The following is a 16,887-nucleotide window of genomic DNA, read 5'->3' as shown; positions in this document are numbered from 1 at the left end:
CATAAATTACCTTCCTACAACATGTTTCTGCAGTCATGTTGAAAAACACACACATACACACACACAGAGGAGCCTCTGGAGTCATGAAGACCACCCACTCACAAAGACTTTCCTCAAATACTGAATAACATCCTGAATCAGACAGGGGGTGTCATATTGTTGCTTAAAACAAGTGACAGCCTATGGTTCCTTCTGCCCCAGTATATAAAATGTGTTTCATATTAGCCGCAAATGAATTTTTTTTTTTTTGAGATGGAGTCTCGCTCCCGTCACACAGGCTGGAGTGCAGTGGCACAATCTCAGCTCACTGCAACCTCCACCTCCCAGGTTCAAGCAATTCTCCTTCCTCAGGTTCAAGCAATTCTCCTTCCTCAGCCTCCCCAGTAGCTGGGATTACAGGCATGCACCACCATGCCCGACTAATTTTTGTATTTTTAGTAGAGACGGGGTTTTGCCATGTTGGCCAGGCTGGTCTCGAATCCCTGACCTCAGGTGATCCATCCGCCTCGGCCTCCCAAAGTGCTAGAATTACAGGTGTGAGCCACCGCGCCCAGCCAGATAATTTTTAAAGGATCAGGCTTCTGTAGAAGTACAAAAGGAAAAGTGATGGAGTTTGGAGGGAGAGGGGGAAAAAAAAACAGAAGTTATAAGACAAAAAAGAAGCCAGGCATGGTGGTGCACGCCTGTAATCCCAGCTACTTGGGAGGATGAGGCAGGAGAATCGCTTGAACCCAGGAGGCAGAGGTTGCAGTGAGCCAAGATTGCGCCATTGCACTCCAGCCTGGGCAACAAAGTGAAACTCTATCTCAAAAAAAAGAAAAAAGGAAAAAAAAAAAAAAAAAAAGGCCGGGCACAGTGGCTCACACCTCTAATCCCAGCACTTTGAGAGGCTGAGGTGAGCGGATCACAAGGTCAGGAGATCAAGACCATCCTGGCTAACACAGTGAAACCCTCTCTCTACTAAAAACACAAAAAATTAGCCAGGCGTGGTGGCGGGCGCCTGTAGTCCCGGCTACTCGAGAGGCTGAGGCAGGAGAATGGCGCGAACCCGGGAGGCGGAGCTTGCAGTGAGCTGAGATCCCGCCACTGCACTCTAGCCTGGGCGACAGAGCGAGACTCCGTCTCAAAAAAAAAAAATGTGGTCAGCATCAGAAAAACAAAGGGAGCCCTGGGTCTGGTGGTGACCACTAAACAGTGGGGCTGGCTGTTACTGAAAAGACAAGCTGGCTATGGCCTTAGAAAGATGACGTACTGGACATTACCCATTCCCTGTTCTTGAGAAGCTGATACAGAAAAATATCTTTTATCCTTCCAGTCATAATGAGGAAAAAACAGTTTAAATAAATTTAAAAAAAGAAAAAGAGCTTTTTAGAAAATCCCTGTATAATAATGGCCCGTGCTGGTCTATCAATCAGGAATGCAGTTTGCTCTTCAATGAGGGAGAAGGTACAGGATCCAATGTGACCCAATCAGTTAAACCTCATAACTCAGAACTGAGGCAGGAAAATTGGGTCTGGAGGTAGGGAACATAAGGCCAATTCACTCTTCAGCTATAACAGGAAATATCCTCTCCATAGGTCATAGGCCGCAAATGACTTTGTAACTTTACTTCAACCTCTCCATTTACATAGAGCGTACCCAAAATAACAAATGGAATCCTCTAGGGGGTATTTAAATTCCCCAAAACTCTGCAACGGGGCCTTTTGAGCTCCTATGCTTGGGACCGCTCCCACATTGTGGAGGGTACTTTCATTTTCAATAAATCCCTTCGTCCCTTCCTTGCTTTGTGCATTTTGTCCAATTCTTTGTTGAAGATGCCAAGAACCTGGACACCCTCCAACTTTAACAGAACCATAAGTACGGTTAAGTCCCCAAGGCAAAAGGTCAGTAGCCAGTGCCCAGAAGCACACCCAAGGGCAGGAAGATACAGTCAGATGAAACACAGCACTCAAAATATGTCTCCAATTCTAGTCCACAGGAGAAACTGTCAATTCTCCAGACTTGCTTCCCCCTTATATACAAGAACAGCTGTTTGTTACAGCTGGACCCTTCTCCCTGCCCAAATACACACAGGAGGGTCAGCAAATCTCATCCCTGAGCACGCATCACCTCTGGGAAAAAACTGTACCCCCAGATCACTTTCCAACAACCTTCAGGGAATCCTGATTTCAGGATCAGGACCGGAAGTCAATACAGGTGCTCACTTAAGCATAGGTTTTTTGTTTTTTTGAGACAGGGTCTCATTTTGTTGCGCAGACTGGTGTAGTGGTGCAATCATGGCTCACTGCAGCCTCAATCTCCTGGGCTCAGGCGATCCTCCCTCCCACCTCAGTTTCTCAAGTAACTGGACTACAGGCACGTGCCACCATGCCTGGCTAATTTTTGTAATTTTCTGTAGAGACAGGGTTTCACCATGTTGCCCAGATTGGTCTCAAACTTCTAGGGCTCAGGTGATCCACCCACCTAAGCCTCCCAAAGTGCGGGGATTACAGGCGTGAGACACTGCACCTGGTCAACATTCAACATGTTAAACTAGGGGTAGAAAACTACTAGTTAGGCCATCAAATTAACAGCAATTGGTCTAGTAAGGTCAAAACCTACCTAGAAGAAGTAATATCACAGAAAGAAACTTAATTAAAACCAAAACTGATAGTGCTTGCTTCTGTCTTCTGAAAAAAGATGTGGGGTGGGGAAATAAGTCTTTGGGCTAACAATACCTGTTCACAGTGGGATCTGGTCCTACTGGAGAACCAGAAAGCTTGCCCATAGTTTAGAAGGGCCTGATCCTCAGCCTTGGGGTGGGCAGAAGCAGCCCTGAACAGCATGTAAAGGTGCAGCTGGAGAGCTGAATTATGTTGCAAAATAAAATGAGAAAAGCTTCTTTGGGGACTCGTTAAGAGCAGCAAGAGCAGAAGGAAAGGAGGTACCATGGCAGGGTAGCAAAGGTCATTTAAGACCAAAGACACCTAACACCATTAGATTTTAAGTTACCTGTATTGCTGTAATATAATATACCCTCCCCACCCCAGACCTTCCAAGTCCAATCTGCTGTGCACACAAATAGCTTTGTGTATACTTTGTTCTCACTGTTGTTTAGTGGAAACCAAGGAAAAGGAGCCAAATTCCAAGCTAGTTCAAGAACAGAGCAAAAAGAGAAAAAACATAGAAAGGGAAATGTGAGTCCCACAGCAGAACTGACGATGAGAATCTAAACCTCGGGGAGTGCTCCAATCTAGAAAAGGGCATGGGATAGGTAACTTGAGTGAATCTCTGGGTTACATCCATTTATGCCTACAGCTGTGAAAATACAATGCAGATTTACTATGAAGCGTCTACTCCATGACAAGCACTATGTATACTAGAGGCTAGACTATGAAGACAACAAGATCCCTGTCCTCACAAAGCAGTCTGAAAGGTGGGTGTGTGGGTGGGTGGGTGTGTTTGGGGGGCATTGTGGGGGGGTGTGTATCACAATGTAAGCCAAACATAGGAAAGGATACTAAGAAGTACAGCAACAACTATACAACAAGTATAACAACAACCTACAGGGTAGGGTAGGTCAAAATGCTAAAAGCAAGGTAGGCATGGGGAGCTATGGGAACATACAGAAAAACTCCCTAGTTCCATCTAAGATAAGGGAGGGAAAGTGAAGGTCAGAAAACGTAATCCCCAAGTTTAATCCTGAGAATATCCTGAGAGTGGATGCATCCAGGTGAGTGATGAGATGGGGCTGCAGGTAAACTGAGCTAGACCATGAAGGGCACAGCACACCATGCTAAAGAATTAGGTTTAGAAGGCGAGTGGGGAGCTAGGGTGACTTCTGTAATTTGACTTCTGTAATATTACCAGGCCTAAAAAAACTAATGTGTGCTCAGTATGAAAAAATCCAACTAGTCTAGAAATGTATAGTCTAAAGTAAAACTCTATGTTCCACCTTCCCCCAGATAACTACTGTTAACACTGTAGAATATATACACTTCTAGATTTCTTTGAAATACATTTCCAGTGAATATATATAGTATGTTTTGTTTAACGAAAATGGAATTATAATACACACATTGTTCTGCAACAGCAAATTCTAAAGAAAGTGACAAGATCAGTTTTATATTTTGGAACCAAGAGTCTGGCAACTTAGAAATGGGAGAGCCAAGCCAGGAAAGTCAGCTTGAAGGCAACAAGGAAAACAAGACAAGATGAGAGTTTGAACACCACAGCAGCCAGGCAATAAAGAGCTGGGACAGAAACTGAAGGCAGAGTTGGCAAGACTGGGCGATGATCTGGATACGGGGGGAGGGAGGGAGGAGTTGAGGGTGATGCCAGGTTTCTGGCTGGGCATCCAGGGGGATCTGACTTACCACATCACAAAGATGAGGACTAGACAGCTTTGGGGGTTAGGAGGATGTTGTATAATAAAGAATTTGGCTGGCCTTTGTCCCTGGTTTCTGGAGGTAACCTCTAAATCTTTGGAATTTCTCAAGTAATAGGAGTGTCTTTATTATTCACAGTGGGCCCTGATAGTTTACGCCAATAAGGTGATTCAATGTGGGCCCACAGTTTGCTTAAAAAGATGACACAGGGACAGTGGACACCAGGACTCCAAGATGGCATCAGTCGTACCAGTGAAGAACAAGAAACTTCTGGAGGTCAAACTAGGGGAGCTGCCAAGCTGGAGCTTAATGCAGGACTTCAGCAATAGTGGCACTGCCGGAGCATTTTGAAGAGGTTATTACTGGTACTACAAGCAGTGCATCAACATGAAGAAGGGGAGCATCTCAGGGGTTACCATGGTGCTGGCAAGCTACGTGCTCTTCAGCTACTGCCTTTCCTACAAGGAGCTCAAGCACAAGTGGCTATGCAAGTACCACTGAAGAAGAGGGCATGCTCTGCACTCCCCGCCATGACCTTCTTGGCCCGAGCCCCTCCATAAGGAACACAGTCTCGATCGTTGCTGAATCCTTTCATATCCTAATGGGAATTAACCTCCAAATAAAAGATGACTGGGGGGGAAAAAAAAAAAGACACAGGATGGGGGCTGGCCATACCAGAAAGACCAATCATGTGATTACAAGGTTGGGGCTCTGAGCCATGTAATACAGCCTAACCTGCAGTGAGTAAAAGGGCTAGAGATTCAGTTCAATCACATGGCCAATGATTCAATCAATCATGCCTATGTAATGGGGCCCCAGTAAAAACTCTGGACACTGAAGCTCAGGGGAGATTCCCTGGTTAATAATACTCTGTGCATATTGTTACACATCAATGTACTAGGAGAGTGACTGTGCCCTGATTCCAAGAGGTGAAGACACCAGAAGCTTTACATCTGGGACCCTCCCAGGCCTTACCCTATATGCCTCTTCTTTTGGCTGCTCCTGATTTGTACCCTTTTTGCTATAATAAAATTGTAATCAGAAGTACAGTGCATTCCTGAGTTCTGTGAATTGCTCTAGCAAACTATGGAACCTGAGAGGATAGTGAAAACCCCAATTTGTAGCTAGTTCAACAGAAGTGTGTGTGGTCAGGAAACCCCTTAGATTGTAAGTCTTATGAAGGGCAGTCTTACAGAGGACTGTGCGTTTAACCTATGAGGTCTGCCTGACTCTGGGTAGTTAGCATGAGAGGTCATCACAGGCGACAAGAGGATTATAAATCTATTTTTTGGAAAAGGTGAGTTGGAGATAACCCGCAGGCTCTACGTGTGGAGCTACTCAGTATATGGCTGACCAGATAGGCCAGAAACTCCTAACAGAGACCTGAGGCAGGTTCACAAGTCTAAGATGATGATAAGAGCCACGAATGCAGAGGATATCAAAAGGGCAAGTGTAAACAATTAAAAAAAAAAAAAGTCCCTTCACCATAAATAAGGTTACAGGAAAAAAAAAAGAAGAAGAAGAAAAAAATAAGAACAAAACAGAAGACCCAAAAACCCCAAGACAGGCCCAGATCCCTGCTTTGGGGATACAGTCCTTCACTCCTCAAGACAGCGTTAGTCACTCACCCTTTGAGTTCCCATAGCCTGTGCTGTATCACACACCAGAGTTAGAGCATGTGTCACAATGCCTTGCAATTACATGCTCATACCCTCAATTAAGCTGGAAGTATCCCCCAAACTTGAGTCTAACCCAGCGTGAGGTATACAATAAACACTAAAACCAAAAGAAAAAAAAATGCCTACAATACAGAAATGGATGAGAATTTGCAGTGAGAAATATTTTTGTGGTTGCTGAATTCTTGTAATTATTTTAGCTGTGTGAAATCTGCCATAATCTTTTTTCTTATTACTTAAGTTCATAATTTGTTTTAGTATTATGAACAGGTAGACACAGGGAGGTCAGAGAACTTTAAACATCAACAAATTTTTCATTCTGGCTAGAGCAGGTTAGTTGCCCTAAGTCTCATTTACAACTTTTTGTTTTGCTTTAATGCTTGTTCCAATCCCACTGAGGAAAATGCAGTGCTGAAGCACCAAGAAGAGAAGAGTCAAGCTTATTCCCTTAGGATCAAGATGGTCCTAGACACCAGCCCAGAATGCTTCAGGATATTTAGGGTTCAGCAAAGAGCAGCCTGACATCCTAGCTTCTAAAAATTGACAAAAGGGGCCGAGCGTGGTGGCTCATGCCTGTAATCCCAGCACTTTGGGAGGCCGAGGCAGGTGGATCACCTGAGGTCAGGAGTTCGAGGCCAGCCTGGCCAACATGGTGAAACCCTGTCTCTACTAAAAATACAAAAATTAGCTGGGCGTGGTGGCGAGCACCTGTAGTCCCAGCTACTTTAGAGGCTGAGGCACGAGAATTGCTCGAACCTGGGAGGTGGAGGTTGCAGTGAGCCGAGATCACGCCACTGTACTCCAGCCAGGGCGACAGAGAGAGACTCTGTCAAAAAATAATAATAATAATAAAATAATAAAATAAATAAATAAATAAAATTTCCACAAGGGCCAGGCACAGTGGCATGCGCCTGTAGTCCCAGCTACTCAGGAGGCTGAGATGTAAGGATGGCTTGAAGCCAGGAGTTTCAGGCTGCAGCGCACTATGACTGCACCTGTGAATAGCCACTGCCCTCCAGCCTGGGCAATACGGCAAGACCCCATCTCAAAACAAACAAAAACTGCCATAAGAATATTTGTTTTAATATTTAAATATCTAAAATGCATGTAAGATATCAGTGTGACCAGGATGCAATCTAAGTATGCAGTTTTTGGGCCAAATTACCAATTATGTGCTCAGGCACAGTAGATTATCTGGGTAAGTATAAAAATTATCATTTGAAACCTTCAAAGAAATGGAGTCAAGAGCTACACAAATGCAGGAGATACTGGCTTCCTTGACTAGAAGAGCTGTCCTGTCCAGAAAACTGAAGTCTAAAAATTGCTGAGTTCAGCTTTCCAGATCCTTGGAAGCCTCCTAAAGACTTCGTTTTTAGATGCTTAACGTTTTCATTACCTGGTCAAAGAACCAGCTCAAAGAAGCCTTTCACAGTACAGCCAAGTCCAGCCCATTCTGTCTACCAGCCCACAGCAAACGCAGAGGTGTTTCCACGTATCAAACCACAGTCCTGGAGCTGATTCCTAAACACAACACTGATTTACATTATTAGCTATGCAGTAAGTTTACAAAGGATAGTTGCTTTTACAGCGACACTAAAGCTCACCAAATTCAGTTCACCTATTTCATTTCACATATACATTACTGGATTTTTGAGGGTTATTTTTATTTGCAAAATTGCAGCCTCCATCAATAATTTGTCTCCAACGTATAAACTATATTCTTAACAAAAAGAACCAAAATTGTGGAAACAACCCTGAACTTGAAGTCAGAGGGTCTGGAGCCCTCTATTAACTCTGCTGGTAACTGGTCATCTAACCATGGGCAAGATCTCTCTCCTGCCTTAAATGGAAGCACACTCTTGTCCTGTATCACAAGGGACTGTTATGAGCACCTGGACAGAGAATGGGTGGGAATGTGTTTAAAAATGGATAAATAGGTAAACACATTAAAGAAACACTTTTCTTATATATATATATATATATATATGTATGTATATATATATGTGTGTATATATATGTATGTATATATATGTATGTGTATATATATGTATATATATACACATACATATATATACGTATATATATGTGTATATATATACGTATATATATACACATACATATATATATACGTATATATATGTATGTGTATATATATGTGTATATATATATATACACACATACATATATATATATATATCTTTTCTTCTGACTTATCCTTGGTTAGAAAAGAATGTGATTTTGGATGACACCACATTCACTGTGAATCTTGAAAGCGCACTGAAGAATACACCAATGATCAAAATTAGAAAACAAAATCTATTGAAACAACACTCTAGTGGATCTTAAACTTGAGTTATTAGCTGCAGGGAAAAGACAATAGCAAAACCAGTATTATTGGCATTCTTAGGACTTTGGTCACTTTGGATCAAAAATCTGCAGGGTCTGTCTGGCACTTAAAAAAGCAGCAGATAAAAAGATTTGTCTACCAAGCTCTTCCTCTTCACTTCTCCCCACCTACTTCCTTTTCTTCCAAAGGAGAAGGGCTCTCATTTACCCACTGGTTTGCCACATCCTGCCTAAGAAGCTACTTCCTGGGAACTGCCTGGGCTATTCTGAGAGGAGCTTTAACTCTTTCAGGCCCTGAGACCCTAGTATATTCATGACATCTGTACCTACCATAGTCATTTACAACCTAATAACTAAACTCCAGTTGACCAGATAATACTCCCAACTTCCTTCATGCCAGGCCCCATATTAAGCACTTTACCTATAACAATCCAGGCAGGATTCGCATTTCTTGGTCCCATCTGGGGTCTCCAACCAGTCCAGCCTTGCTTAATTAGTCAAAAAGGACCAAAAAAAAAGAAACCTCAAGAACAGTTATCAAGAAACTCAATGCACATAACATTGCATTTGATATTGATGGAAACTCAACTGAACAAAGCTTCTGTCCCACAGAAGCTCTGTAAACTAACACTGGCTTTCATTCATTCCACTTTTACTGATCAACTAGTACATGGCAGGCCTGGGCGGGAGATGGGACATCAAGGCTGAACTCTTCATCTGCAGAAGCTTACAATGTAGCTAGTAAAGCAGAACAAATATGTACAAAGATCGCCACATCCCTGCCAAGTGATCTGTCTCCTGAGTAGTTCATGTACAGTTTCACTAGACTGTATGTGTGTCCCTCCCAAAAGTTTCCCCTTAAGACCTACCCCAGACTAGAGAGGACCGCAAACCTGTCGATGGCATCCCAGTTGCTGAGCTTCCAAGGCTCCCCAAATTCATTAGCAAGAGAATGTAGAATACTGGAACTTCTTTGACAAATGAGAAGTTTTTTCAAGTTCTAGACTTGGACCTATTGTTACATTTTAATAAGCCTTCAGCAGTCTGGATACCTGCCTTTGGATTATATATCAAAAATATGGTGATTTTAGAGCCAAAAGGCACAATTGTGTTATCATTTCAGATTAACTGTTAAGAGAAAAATTAACTATTTTTTCTCTCTCTCCAAATACACTTAACAACCTTCTCTCTTTTTTCCCCTTTTTCCTAAAAGTTAAATCCTATCGCTCAAACCCACACAGAGTTAACCCCTAGGACTGCATGTCACTGTACAGAAATGTGTCAAGCCTTTAATGGTCCTCACCAAAGATATGTCAAGAGAAAATGTAAGGGTTAACAGGAAATTAGTTCTGTGTTGGGGTCCTTTAACAATGAACAAGTATTCACTTTTATTCATTTCAAACTGAACATGCCATAGACTCTCCCCTAGTTGTAAGACAGAAGACAAGGTTAAGCAGTAGGGCAGGGCAAAAAACAAGGGCCCTGCACAGGAGAGAAGTCAACGGATCCGGACGCAGGTCTTCACCAGCCATCTGACAACTGAGTAGGCTGCCCAGTCTCTCTGGGCCTCAACCTCTTCATATATACATACAGGAGGCTGAACTATCAAGATCTTTTCCAACCTCTGTCATTTTAAGGACAAGTGGTTATACTCTGGGGAGAAGGAATTAAAGGTGCTGATGGGGAAACGGATGATTAACATAATGTAATTCTTCTTTCAAAGGGTCTGTGAATAGAAAAATATACAGAAAAAAAAATTTTTTAAACCATAATGTAATTCTATCCTGGGCCCAGAAATAGCCTGCTTAGCACAGCATTCACCTTATCAGCCTAGATATATTAGCGGGGGTGGGAAGACTGGTGGGTGGGAATCACAGCCACCTACAGTGAAATTAAACTCTGTTCCCAAGTGAGTTCTGCTGAAGTGTGATTTATCCAGAGAGTGTTATAGAATTTACCAGCAGCATGAAACCATGTTACCAAAATTGTGTTATTGCACAAACTTAACTTTTTCCCAAATGTGATTTGCAGAGCTGAGAATCCTGTCTGTGGCCATCTGTCCTATCCTAGTCCCCAGAGGCGTGGCGGAGGAGTGTGAGAAGCCACCAGGTGCCATGTAAATTCAGCCATCCATGTCACATATCCATCAAGGAGACCAGCATTTGCTAGGGATAAGTATGCAGCTTGGCATGCAAAAGAGGCTCCCAGATCCATCCGGCCCAAACATTCCCAGAGCCTTCCTCTGTGCCAGGCATAAGGCTAAGAGAATGCCACAGAATAGGGAAGATGTCCTCACCAGTATATGCTCCCCAAATGTTTCCTCCTTTGGGCTGGGATGGGACTGTTGGCTGAAAAGGCAATACAAAGGACTATAGGCACTCTTAGCTGCCTGTATGGCAGGCACAAGTCCTTTAACCAGAATCAGTTTCCTCATGTATCAAGCAGAGATAACATACATCCCACATGCCTCATATGGCTGAGTGAAGAAATAAATGGATGTATGAACAATGAAGAGCATACAGAGCCTCCCAGGACAGATGCTACGGTTACCACCAACACTGTGACCCTCCTGTGCCAAGAAATTATAAACTGAAAAGAATCACCCCTCATAAACTCAAAGCCAGGCTTCACAGGGGTTAGCAGAGCCTTGCCCTTTGGAGAGGAGTATCTTCTGCTGACTAGACAATTACATAAGTAACTGAAGTGTGATGGAATATGTACAGAGTGCTCCGGAGGGTGGAGCAGATGACCGCTGCCCGGATGGTGTGGAGGAGAGGTCTGTGATGGATTTACATAAGACATGACCTCCAAGTTGAGCTTTGACGTAAGATGAAGATTTCAACATACGTATATTGGAGGTGGAGAAGGGAATCCCCAGTAGAAGACATAGTATGAGCAGAGGCCAGGACCCACTGAGGAAGATGTCTGGATGAACCATGTGCTGATCCCCACAGGGATCAGGATTTAGCCACAGGGAGTGTTACCTTCCAGTTATGCCACCAAAAGCCAGTGACTACCCATCCCAAATTAACACCCCTCTTGACCCCCCCCAACACAACCCCATACCACCTCCACACACACGCACACATACATCAGGAAATCTTCCTTAAACTCTTGGGAGAAGAAAGCTGGGCTTATCTGGGTGGGGCCTGTCAGGCAGATGGCTGCCCTAGAGAAGCTGGGAGGAGTCTATATTGGGATGTACTGTGTGGCAGTTGTTTCCTAAGGCACCTTTTGCAGACTCCTGTTTCACTGAAAATAATTCTTTTGCTTCCTGCACATCCTAAAAAATTGCAAGTATGCCCGGTGTTGTCTCTATTCTAAGTCTGTTGGATAAAGAGCAGCTGAAGAGCCCCGTCATTGGAAGTTCTTTGGGAACTAAGAATTTTCTCTCCTTCTCACCTGATAGAAAGTAAGGCAACCTGCACTGGGGATCTAATCTTGGCTGTTATCATTAGTCTTGTTACTCACAAAAAGCAGTTTACACACAGAGTGTATGAATCCCTTCTGTTGGATAAATGTTGTTATGCCCATTTTACAGATGTGGGAACAGACACAAGGATGTAAAAGCACTTGCACAAGACCACAGACATAGTAAGGCAGGGTCAGAATTCAAACTCAAAGTCTGCTGTCTACAAAGCCTTTCCACTGTGCCACACGGCCTTTAGATTATGTTACTCAAAAGTCACAAAATTCCAAATAAAACATACTGTGTGACATAGCCAACTTCTCTTAACCTTTCTTTGGTTTTTCTTTTCTTTTGTTGTGTTTTTAACAGACGAAGTCTTGCTCTGTTGGCCAGGCTGGGGTGTAGTGGCACTACCACAGCTCGCTGCAGCCTCAACCTTCTGGGCTCAAGTAATCCTCCCGCCTCAGCCTTCTAAGTAGCTGGAAATACAGGCATGAGCCATATCTAGCTTTAACCCTTCTTTGTAGCCCTGGATTCAAGGTAAGATTACAACAGAAGACATCCAAGATTTCTTTCAACAATAAAATGTAATCTCTGCTTGCTTGAAAGCATGCTGAGTGGTAACCCATGAAACTATGTGCAGCTCATATACAAACCCTGAAAGGTAGGAAGCCATTACCATCACTCCCACTTTGCAGAGAAAAAACCTGAGGCACAGAGTTGGTCATGCAGTGACTTCACAGGTTGACCAGGAAAAGAGCTCAGATCTCACACTTTTCTACACAAGGGACTGTTATTCCAAAGCACTATGGCCTAAAAATTCTGAAGCCTGAAGACTTTTAGACCCTCTGGAAGAGTGGTTAGTCTCTGGAGTCAAATGAAACGCTTGTGGGGGCAGAAATATTCAAAATAGGATTGGGAAATTGGGCTTTTCACTGCACTGCTGGCCCCCAAAACCAGCACCACTCTGAGAGTAATAGCCATCTTCTTTTGATCATTCTGCATTCAGGCCTGTTGACTCCAAAACTCTCAGAAGCCTATTCCCAACTTTCTAGAAGTTAGACCCTATACTACAGAACAATACACGGAGCCCTCTGGATGCTCTGCTCCCCAACCCCGTGATGTTGGGCAGTTGGAAAACCCAGTGTCAGAGCTCCTGGGGACCCCTTCCAGCTGTTGCCACAATCTTTTTTTTGTTTTGTTTTGTTTTGTTTTGAGACGGAGTTTCACTCTTGTTGCCTAGGCTGGACTGCAATGGCGCAATTGATTCTCCTGCCTCAGCCTCCCAAGTAGCTGGGATTACAGGCATGCACCACCACGCCCGGCTAATTTTTTGTATTTTTAGCAGAGATGGGGTTTCTCCATGTTGGTCAGGCTGGTCTCAAACTGCGGAGCTCAGGTGATCCGCCCGCCTCAGCCTCCCAAAGTGCTGGGATTACAGGCGTGAGCCACCGCACCCAGCCTGTTGCCACCATCTTTAAAGTCCTTTCTACTCCTGCCCTTGGACTCTCAGAGAAGACAGGTACTTTCCTGGATACCTTGCCACCATTCCAATTTCTCTCCATTTTTAATCTCTCTGAGCATACTCATGCACATGACTTGAACATTTCTTTAAGAAGAAACCAAAACCTCAATTTCTCAGTTTTTGATAGACAACTTTTCTAAACCATGAGTCTGTTAGTTATACTGAAATCAAACATTACATTTAGGCTTCCTAAAAATATCAATCGCCCCAGCACAATGCCTCCTTTTGCTCCCACTTGCCCATCCTCCAAACACACATACACTTCAGACTGTCATTTAGACACTGGAGTGTATAATTTAAATGCCTTTTAATAGCATCTACTAAAAGGACATTTGCACATGACTCCTCACTTTACTTCAGAGCTATGAAGTATGATCCACACTGAGGCTTTTACTGAATTTCAAGGCTAAACAGGAAGGTACATGGATGGCAAATACCAGCAATATAATTCAGACAGGAATTTAAAATGCATTCAACTTGTCCATAATAAGACATCTTTTTACATTTCAGCAAAAGTCCTTTTAGTTCATCTTGCAACCCAGTGCCTGGTATGTATGAGTTAAACACTAAACATCAGTTCAATGACTGTTAATACATCTTACTCTTAACATACAAGTTAGAAATCTATTGTTGTAATTTTGGCCATAATCTAAATCTATTTGACTCTAACATAAATGCCATTTGAATCAATGGCAAATAACAGGCAGCTGCTTGCATTCAAAGTATACATCCCTCTGTCATCTGAACTGTTTGAAGTTGGTCTCCTTTGGAAGACAAATGGTTAGCAGCTGCAAGTTCAATTACAAAGCGCTTGGTAGGAAGTCAGAGAAAGAACCAGAGGGAATCCAAGTGCTATTTCATACATTAAGAATGGAATTCCTTTCCAACAAATATATTTCATTTCCTTTGGGGAAACTAATCCGGACATGCCCTTTGAACTTGGTAAAATGCAGGATTCTTTGGGAGAAAGAATCTAGTTTAAAGGCCAGGCAAAGCTGGGAGAGTAGCGGAGTCACTCCATTTCTCACATTTCCATTCTGTTCATTTTTTTCAGGGAAGAATGTGGGGCATGGGAAAATCTAACAGGCAACCAGTCCAAAAAACTGGATTAATTAGCTGTCTGATGCTGAACGTTACTTCCTTTCTTTGTCCCTCATTTTCTCCTTTGTGGAATAAAAGGGGGAAAAAATTAAATAAAGGGGCAAAACTGAATGACCTCTAGACCAGCACTAATAGAACTTTCTGCAGTGAAGAAAGCATTCTAATCCGTGCTGGTCCAGTATAGTAGCCACTAGCCACACATGGCCACTGAGCCCTTGAAATGTGCGCAGTGCAACCTAGGAACTGATTTTTCAACTTTAATTTTAATTAATTTAAATTTAGCAGTTTTGGGAAGTGAAGCTCCAGAAAGCCCTCTGGCATTTTACACAGTATTGAGAGGGCCGTGCGGAAAAAGCATGCCTATCAGAGTAGGACAGACCTGGGTCTAAACTTAGCTCTACCACCTACTAGTTGTGCAACCTTATGAAATAACTTCCCTGAGCTTAATTTTCCTTATTTGTAAAATAGAATACTATGACCTTTCTTGCAGAATTTTAGTGCGAATTGAAGATAATGAATGCAAAGAGACCAGGTAGGCCTTCATAAATGGTAGCTATTTTTCCAGTTGTGATGTCCTCTAGGGATACAAGTTCCATGTCTTCTGACTTATCCTACTCTCTTTCTTGCAGTAGGATCAATTCTTATTGCCCCACAGATTAACAGCAGTCTATCCTTGTCTATCAAGATGCATCCTTGTCTATCAAGAAAGCAACTTGCTCAGGAATTGTTCCCAGGTCCTCAGCTGAGGGCAAGCCTCCGGTAACCCAAGCCCTCTGTGCCTCAGGAACCACTGATTTCCGCTCACCATTTCCGCTCACTGTGTCCCCTCCAGCTCTCACCCTCCTTCAGGAATTTACAAACTCTTCCCAGGGACTGCATATCAAGCTGATTCTTTGTTCAACGTAACCGAAACACCTGTTGGTGGTTTCTGGTACTTTCCTCACTACCTCTCCCCTTGACTTCCCCTAATAAATGTTACGCCTTCCTTTTTAATTGGAAATGCTTTAGAACTACTTTTTTAAAAAATTATTCAGTGATTTAGAATACAAGAAATAGAAATGCAGCAAGCTATCTTTATGGCTAACCCGGCATTCACTTAGTTACCAAAATAAAACAAGGCAAAAGAGACCGTTTTCTAGAAGGAGTATTCCAGTAAATATTGAAGTGTTGCAATCTCTAAATATAATGTGTTAAGAGCTTAGCCCAATATTCCACTGTTTTTTGTTTGTTTTGTTTTTTTTCTGAGACAGAGTCTCACTCACTCTGTTACCTAGGCTGGAGTGCAGTGGCGCAATCTCCGCTCACTGCAACCACCACCTCCCTGGTTCAAGTGATTCTCCTGCCTCAGCCCCCGAGTGGCTGGGACTACAGGCACACGCCACCATGCCTGACTATCTACTGGTCTTTCCTTTAGTGAACGGTACCTTTCCTTGGCTCCAATGACCTAGTTTTATCAGTGGACGCAAATGAGTGCCTGATTAGCAGGATACATTTTCTATTATTAATAATTATTGGAATGTTAAACAGCTCTCTTCTGCCTGTTTTCCCACCATCCTAAAGACTCCAAGAAAGAGGAGCTGAAATACAGGCTGGCATTTTGGTAGAATTTCTATCTGGATTTGAGTAAACCATTAAACAAAAGGTTTACAGTGAGCTTGGAATTCTTGCTAACTTCTGAGGTCTGCCCTCCCCGACATAAGGAAATTCTTGAGGACTGTTTACTAAAGGGTGGTATGAAAGCAGCAAAGGGGGCAAATAATTCTGACTCTGAGTCTACTCTCAAATGGACTGAGGGTCTGATCTAATTTGTAAAACTAACCTGGATATACAAATTATAATTCAATAAAGAAGGAAACATAATTAACCTGGATTCAGACAAACCTGTAAAACAACAACGATTGACTCATTTCATGTCTTCTCTCCACAACTCCCCAAATTTCTAAATTTAACCTGAATCTGGAACCCATGTGGATTATGCACTCAATTTCCACTTTGTCTGAAAAGTAAATGCATTTAAGAGCATTCGAGATTCTGAACCCTTCTGGTAACAGCTAAACTCAAAATAGGTCAATTCCAGAAAGGCATCCATTTCAAGGGGACTTTCGTCTGCGGTTATTTTGAAAACCACTGCTTTTAAAACTGACATTATGAAGCTTAAAAATAGGCCCTCCTACTAAGGATCAAGGACTAAAATACCCTTTCCTCCCTGTCCCAGCCCCAACCCCACAACTTTTCTTTATTCTCTTTTCCCTCAACCACCTAGGAGAGTGAGGATATAGAGGGGTAACCTTTTCTAGAGCTTCAGATAATTACTTGAAAATAATTTTTTTAAGGATATTGCATAGTTACCAAAATTTAATGTTGGGTAAACTTGGAAAACTGTCAAACCAAGTAACTTTCCCAAATGAAAACATGTACTGTATGTAATATGTACCATAAAAAAATAAGAGTAAAAGCTCAACC

The 16,887-nt window shown here is 42.8% G+C and overlaps 1 protein-coding gene and 1 pseudogene across 1 annotated transcript in view; one reads left to right on the top strand and one right to left on the bottom strand.

Annotated features, from left to right (window-relative positions):
- Positions 1-16,887, bottom strand: part of MAP2K1 (mitogen-activated protein kinase kinase 1) — a 102,532-nt gene that overhangs the window by 69,229 nt on the left and 16,416 nt on the right. The window lies entirely within an intron of this gene.
- On the top strand, positions 4,602-4,872 carry LOC101133508 (ATP synthase subunit f, mitochondrial-like; annotated as a pseudogene).

This window comes from Gorilla gorilla, chromosome 16 (genome assembly GCF_029281585.2).
Source record: "Gorilla gorilla gorilla isolate KB3781 chromosome 16, NHGRI_mGorGor1-v2.1_pri, whole genome shotgun sequence".
Classification (NCBI taxonomy): Eukaryota; Metazoa; Chordata; class Mammalia; order Primates; family Hominidae; genus Gorilla; species Gorilla gorilla.
The sequence above is the reverse complement of the archived record's forward strand: the minus strand, read 5'-3'. Positions and strand labels throughout refer to the sequence as shown.